This window comes from Schistocerca serialis, unplaced genomic scaffold, assembly GCF_023864345.2.
Source record: "Schistocerca serialis cubense isolate TAMUIC-IGC-003099 unplaced genomic scaffold, iqSchSeri2.2 HiC_scaffold_155, whole genome shotgun sequence".
Lineage (NCBI taxonomy): Eukaryota > Metazoa > Arthropoda > Insecta > Orthoptera > Acrididae > Schistocerca > Schistocerca serialis.
The window spans coordinates 172,501-180,000 of record NW_026047714.1 but is presented as its reverse complement, the minus strand read 5'-3'; positions in this window follow the sequence as shown (position 1 = coordinate 180,000).

The following is a 7,500-nucleotide window of genomic DNA, read 5'->3' as shown; positions in this document are numbered from 1 at the left end:
AAACGACTCGGATCGGAGTGCCAAGTGGGCCACTTTTGGTAAGCAGAACTGGCGCTGTGGGATGAACCAAACGCCGAGTTAAGGCGCCCGAATCGACGCTCATGGGAAACCATGAAAGGCGTTGGTTGCTTAAGACAGCAGGACGGTGGCCATGGAAGTCGGAATCCGCTAAGGAGTGTGTAACAACTCACCTGCCGAAGCAACTAGCCCTGAAAATGGATGGCGCTGAAGCGTCGTGCCTATACTCGGCCGTCAGTCTGGCAGTCATGGCCGGTCCTTGCGGCCGGCCGCGAAGCCCTGACGAGTAGGAGGGTCGCGGCGGTGGGCGCAGAAGGGTCTGGGCGTGAGCCTGCCTGGAGCCGCCGTCGGTGCAGATCTTGGTGGTAGTAGCAAATACTCCAGCGAGGCCCTGGAGGGCTGACGCGGAGAAGGGTTTCGTGTGAACAGCCGTTGCACACGAGTCAGTCGATCCTAAGCCCTAGGAGAAATCCGATGTTGATGGGGGCCGTCATAGCATGATGCGCTTTGTGCTGGCCCCCGTTGGGCGAAAGGGAATCCGGTTCCTATTCCGGAACCCGGCAGCGGAACCGATACAAGTCGGGCCCCTCTTTTAGAGATGCTCGTCGGGGTAACCCAAAAGGACCCGGAGACGCCGTCGGGAGATCGGGGAAGAGTTTTCTTTTCTGCATGAGCGTTCGAGTTCCCTGGAATCCTCTAGCAGGGAGATAGGGTTTGGAACGCGAAGAGCACCGCAGTTGCGGCGGTGTCCCGATCTTCCCCTCGGACCTTGAAAATCCGGGAGAGGGCCACGTGGAGGTGTCGCGCCGGTTCGTACCCATATCCGCAGCAGGTCTCCAAGGTGAAGAGCCTCTAGTCGATAGAATAATGTAGGTAAGGGAAGTCGGCAAATTGGATCCGTAACTTCGGGATAAGGATTGGCTCTGAGGATCGGGGCGTGTCGGGCTTGGTCGGGAAGTGGGTCAGCGCTAACGTGCCGGGCCTGGGCGAGGTGAGTGCCGTAGGGGTGCCGGTAAGTGCGGGCGTTTAGCGCGGGCGTGGTCTGCTCTCGCCGTTGGTCGGCCTCGTGCTGGCCGGCGGTGCAGGATGCGCGCGCCTGCGCGGCGTTCGCGCCCCGGTGCTTCAACCTGCGTGCAGGATCCGAGCTCGGTCCCGTGCCTTGGCCTCCCACGGATCTTCCTTGCTGCGAGGCCGCGTCCGCCTTAGCGTGCTCCTCCGGGGGCGCGCGGGTGCGCGGATTCTCTTCGGCCGCCATTCAACGACCTTGCGGCCGCCAACGCTGAGATCGTGACGGAGAGGCATCGCGCGAGGTGGACGGAGGAAGAAGTCCTGTCGCTCGCCAAGGCAGAGGCCGAACTGTTCCTTGAGAGGGACGCCCGGTTTTTCTTCGTTAATCAAGAGCTTATTAGGATGTTCCCCGACCGAACGCTTGAGGCAATCAAGTGCCGACGGCGGCAAGCTGCCCACAAGCAGCTTGTCCGCCAATTCATGGAGGCGCTTGAGATCGGTCGGGGGGAAGAGCCGGCGTCCCGCCGGGGAGCAGCGAGCTCGCTGCCTGACGCGGGCGAGGCCGCTGCGCCGCCCGTCGACGCAGCCGAGGACTTCGCGGCCGACACCACCGGGCCGCCGCCGGAGGGGCCGACTGACGCCGCCATCTGGGAGCATCTGGCGGGGCTACCTGCTTCCGCCCAGCGTTTCTCTGCTCTGGATCGAGTCATTGGTCTGGGGCGGGGCACGCCGCCCGATGTCATCCTGGGCATGCTCCCGGATGCCCTTGCGTCGGTCGGGTCCAGGGGGGAGAGGTCGATCACCAGGGCACAGCGGCCGCGCCTTTCATCCAAGCGGCCGCCTGCCGCCCCGCCGCTGCAGAAGCGCAAGCGGCGCCGCTGGGAGTTCGCGCGGACACAGGACGCCTTCCGCAGGTCACGTGCACGTTGCGTGCGCGGCTTGCTGGACGGCACCCTGCTGCAGCCGCCACCCGACATCCCCGGTCTGCTGGACTTCTGGGCGGACCTCTTCACGAAGAAGCCGATCTCCACCGCTGGCTTCATCCGTGACCGCCTTCTCCCGCACTCGGAGCCTGTCGCTCCTGAGTGCCTATGGGGGCCGGTCACACGTGAGGAGGTCGCTGCTGCCTTGCCGCCCAGGGGATCGGCGGCCGGGCCGGACGGCCTGACTCCAGCGGAGCTGCGGCGCCTGCCGCATGAAGTCCTGGTGAAACTCTTGAACCTCTTCCTCCTGGCCCGCGCCCTCCCCGAGCGTCTGCTTCGCGCCCGGACGTCACTTCTCCCCAAAACGGCTGCACCAACATCCCCCGCTGACTTTCGCCCCATTACGGTCTGCTCGGTGTTGGCGCGGACCTTTCACAAGGTTCTCGCGTCACGCCTGATGCGTGCATGTGCTGTGGACGAACGTCAGCGGGCATTCATCCCCCGGGATGGGATGTTGGAAAACACCTTCATCTTGGACACTGCTCTCACCGACGCAGTCCGCTCCTGTCGCTCTGTTTTTGTGGCATCGATCGACGTCTCTAAAGCGTTCGATTCGGTGGACCATGCTGCCCTCCGCCCCGTGCTGAGGGCTCATGGCTTGCCGGATTGCTTTATTGAGTACGTCGAAAGGTGTTACGAGGGTAGCACGACAGTGATAGCGGGCGGCGCCGACGTGGGCGTGCCCCTGCAGCCGGCAAGGGGTGTGCGTCAGGGTGACCCCCTCTCCCCCCTCCTTTTCAATTTTGCGGTGGACTATGTTTTGAGTCAACTTCCCTCCCACATCGGAGCTCGGATCCTCGGCCGCAGAGTCAACGCTGCGGCCTTCGCAGATGACGTCCTGCTTTTTGCATCGACCGCGAGGGGATTGCAGTCCCTCATCGACGCAGCCGTCGCAGCCCTCGGCCATCTGGGGCTGCAGATCAACGCCCGGAAGTGTTTCACCCTCGCTTTAGTCGCGTCTGGGCGTGACAAGAAGGTGAAGGTCGACGCCGACGTTACCTTCAAAGCGGGCAACGCCACCATGCCCGCCCTACGTGTGGGTGAAACCTTCCGGTATCTGGGACTGCAATTCTCCACCGCGGGTCGCTGCGTGTTCAACCCACGACGCCACCTGGTGGAGCAGCTGGACGTCATCTCCCGAGCTCCGCTTAAGCCGCAACAGCGCCTCTACGCCCTCACCAACGTACTTCTCCCAGGCCTGTACCACGGGCTGGCCCTCAGCCGCACCCGAGTGGGTGCGTTGAAAGCGGCAGACGTGACCATCCGGGCCGCCGTCAGGAGATGGTTCCGCCTTCCGGCGGACACTCCCCTGGGCTACTTCCATGCTCCTGTAGCCCAGGGAGGCCTCGGCATCCCATCATGCCGATGGATGGGGCCAACACTCCGCCGGTCCCGTCTCCTGGCGCTGAAGAGGATTGGACCAGCCCCCGACGGTGCAGGCCGGGACGAGGTGCAGCGTGAGATTGAGGTGCTGGAGCGGCATCTTATGTGGGAGGGCCACCTCCTCAAATCGTCGACGCAGGTTGGAGAGATGTGGGCCGCGCGCCTGCACGTTGCCTTTGACGGTGCGGCGCTGTCATCTTCCGCCGCCGTCAAGGGGCAACACCAGTGGGTCGCTGACACCAGTCGCCTGCTATCTGGGCGTAACTTCATCGACGCTCTCCGCGCCCGCATCAACGCCTTCCCCACGAAGGCACGGCGCAGTCGCGGGCGGGAGGCGGACACCAGATGCCGCGCGGGCTGCCAGGCCGTAGAGACCGCCAACCACGTGTTACAGGCTTGCTTCAGGACGCACGGGTCCCGGGTTAAGCGGCATGACGCGATCGTGCGCTATGTCGCCCGTGGACTCGCGCAGAGGGGCTTCAATGTTTCTGTGGAGCCCCACCTCCGCACACCTGAGGGAATCCGCAAGCCTGACGTGGTGGCGGTTAAAGACGGCATCGCCCGCGTCATCGACGCCCAGGTAGTCGGAGACCATCTCCGGCTCGACTGGTGTCACTCCGAGAAAGCGGCCTACTACAACACGCCGTCCATCAGGCGTGCCATCTCCAACCTGCACCGAGACGTTGAGGAGGTTACAGTGTCCACCGCGACGTTGAATTGGAGGGGTGTATGGTCTCCAGCGTCGGCCGGAGATCTCTCCGCACTTGGTTTTAGACCCCGAGAACTGGCGGTGCTTAGCACCAGAACACTGCAAAGCTGCTGCACGAGCTATCGCATTTTCGAGTATATGACGTCGCCTAGACAGATGGAACGAGCCGGCGTCGGATAGGATGCTGGTTATTTTCTTCGCCTTGACTCCTGGGGCCTATCCACAGGAGGAATCAACCGTCTTTGTTCTTTCTTCTTTGTGTATGTAATTTATGTTGTTCTTGTCTTTTCCCGCATATGTATATGTTATGTATTGTAGTTTTAAACATTTCTTATGGCTCGCCCTGTAAGTCCCCACCTCGGTGGTGGACATGGCGTAAAACACCTGCCACATTCTTTGTACATGCATATATATGTGTTATTCATTCATTTGAATAAAGACGGCTAATGAATGGCCAAGTGGCGGCGGTGTGGCTGCATCCGGACTTGGCTTTTCGAAGTGCGGTCTTGATGTAGTCGTGCTGCTGCTGCGAGGTGCCTTCCTTGGGTTATGGTTACAGGGAGAGTGATGCGCAATACATGGGCCTAGCCCTCTTAGCCTCTCCTCTCCTGCGGTCTTCTCCCCTTCTCGTGGGCCCGCTGATTTTCGCAGAGTGGAAGACCGCACCAGGGGCTTGGGGGGGTTACCAGCCCCCCCTCGCATTATCCCTTTTTTTAGTTGGGGGCAGTAACCAGAGAATAAGTGGTGGCCCTTCCGCTGAAGGTGCCACCCCAACTCCCCCAGCACCTAGCCGGCCAACCGGCCGTGCCGAAAATCTTGTAACTTTTGCAGCAGTATACGCCTGTAGTGAGTGCCACCGCAGCTTCACCACCAAGAATGGTCTCGGGGTCCATCGCCGCCGCCAACATCTTGCGGCCGCCAACGCGGAGATCGTGACGGAGAGGCATCGCGCGAGGTGGACGGAGGAAGAAGTCCTGTCGCTCGCCAAGGCAGAGGCCGAACTGTTCCTCGAGAGGGACGCCCGGTTCTTCTTTGTAAATCAAGAACTCATCAGGATGTTCCCCGACCGAACGCTTGAGGCAATCAAGTGCCGACGGCGGCAAGCTGCCCACAAGCAGCTTGTCCGCCAGTTCATGGAGGCGCTTGAGATCGGTCGGGGGGAAGAGCCGGCGTCCCGCCGGGGAGCAGCGAGCCCGCTGCCTGACGCGGGCGAGGCCGCTGCGCCGCCCGTCGACGCAGCCGAGGACCTCGCGGCCGACACCACCGGGCCGCCGCCGGAGGGGCCGACTGACGCCGCCATCTGGGAGCATCTGGCGGGGCTACCTGCTTCCGCCCAGCGTTTCTCTGCCCTGGATCGAGTCATAGGTCTGGGGCGGGGCACGCCGCCCGATGTCATCCTGGGCATGCTCCCGGATGCCCTTGCGTCGGTCGGGTCCAGAGGGGAGAGATCGATCACCAGGACACAGCGGCCGCGCCAACCATCGAAGCGGCCGCCTGCCGCGCCGCCGACGCAGAAGCGCAAGCGGCGCCGCTGGGAATACGCGAGAACGCAGGATGCCTTCCGACGGTCGCGTGCACGTTGCGTGCGCGGCCTCTTGGATGGCACCCTGCTCCAGCCGCCACCTGCCATCCCTGGTCTGCTGGACTTCTGGGCGGACCTCTTCACTAAGAAGCCCGTCTCCACCGCGGGCTTCATTCGTGACCGCCTCCTTCCGCACTCGGAGCCTGTCGCTCTTGAGTGCCTATGGGGGCCGGTCACACATGAGGAGGTCGCCGCCGCGTTGCCGCCCAGGGGATCAGCAGCTGGGCCGGACGGCCTTACCCCAGCGGAGTTGCGGCGCCTGCCGCACGAGGTCCTGGTGAAAGTGATGAATCTCTTCCTTCTGGCCCGCGCCCTTCCGGAACGCCTGCTTCGCGCGCGGACGTCCCTTCTCCCGAAAACGGCTGCACCAACATCCCCCGCTGACTTTCGCCCCATTACGGTCTGCTCGGTGTTGGCGCGGACCTTTCACAAGGTTCTCGCGTCACGCCTGATGCGCGCTTGTGCTGTGGACGAACGTCAGCGGGCATTCATCCCTCGGGATGGGATGTTGGAAAACACTTTCATCCTGGACACTGCTCTCACCGACGCAGTTCGCTCCTGCCGCTCTGTCTTTGTGGCATCGATCGATGTATCTAAGGCATTCGATTCGGTGGATCATGCTGCCCTTCGCCCCGTGCTGAAGGCGCATGGCCTACCGGATTGCTTTGTCGAGTATGTCGAGCGGTGCTACGAGGGCAGCACGACAGTGATAGCGGACGGCGCCGGCGTGGGCGTGTCTGTGCAGCCAGCACGGGGCGTCCGCCAGGGCGATCCCCTCTCCCCCCTCCTGTTCAACTTTGCGGTGGACTACGTTTTAGGCCAACTGCCCTCCCACATCGGAGCTCGGATCCTCGGTCGCAGAGTCAACGCTGCGGCCTTTGCAGATGACGTCTTGCTGTTTGCAGCGACCCCGAGGGGCTTGCAGTCCCTCATCGACGCAGCTACCGCAGCCCTCGCCCACCTAGGGCTGCAGATCAACGCCCGGAAGTGTTTCACCCTCGCTTTAGTCGCGTCAGGGCGCGAGAAGAAGGTGAAGGTGGACAGCAATGTCACCTTCACAGCGGGCAATACCACCATGCCTGCCCTGCGTGTGGGTGAAACCTTCCGGTACCTGGGGCTGCAATTCTCCACGGCGGGTCGCTGTGTCTTCAATCCACGTCGTCACCTGGTGGAGCAGCTTGACGTCATCTCCCGAGCTCCGCTGAAGCCGCAACAGCGCCTCCACGCTCTCACCAACGTGCTTCTCCCTGGCCTGTACCACGGGCTGGCCCTCAGCCGCACCCGGGTGGGTGCATTGAAGTCGGCCGACGTTACCATCCGGGCCGCCGTCAGGAGATGGTTCCGCCTTCCGGCGGACACCCCCCTGGGATACTTCCACGCTCCTGTTGCCCAGGGGGGCCTCGGCATCCCATCTTGCCGATGGATGGGTCCGACGCTTCGTCGGTCCCGTCTCCTGGCGCTGAAGAAGATAGGGCCAGCCTGCGACGGTGCAGGCATGGATGAGGTGCAGCGTGAGATCGAGGTGCTGGAGCGCCACCTAATGTGGGAGGGCCACCTCCTCAAATCGTCAACGCAGGTTGGGGAAATGTGGGCGGCGCGCCTACACATCGCCATTGACGGTGCGGCGCTGTCATCCTCTGCCGCCGTCAGTGGCCAACATCAGTGGGTCGCCGAGACCAGTCGCCTGCTATCTGGGCGTGACTACATCGACGCCCTCCGCGCCCGCATCAACGCCTTCCCTACGAAGGCACGGCGCAGTCGCGGGCGGGAGGCGGACACCAGATGCCGCGCGGGGTGCCAGGCCGTGGAGACCGCCA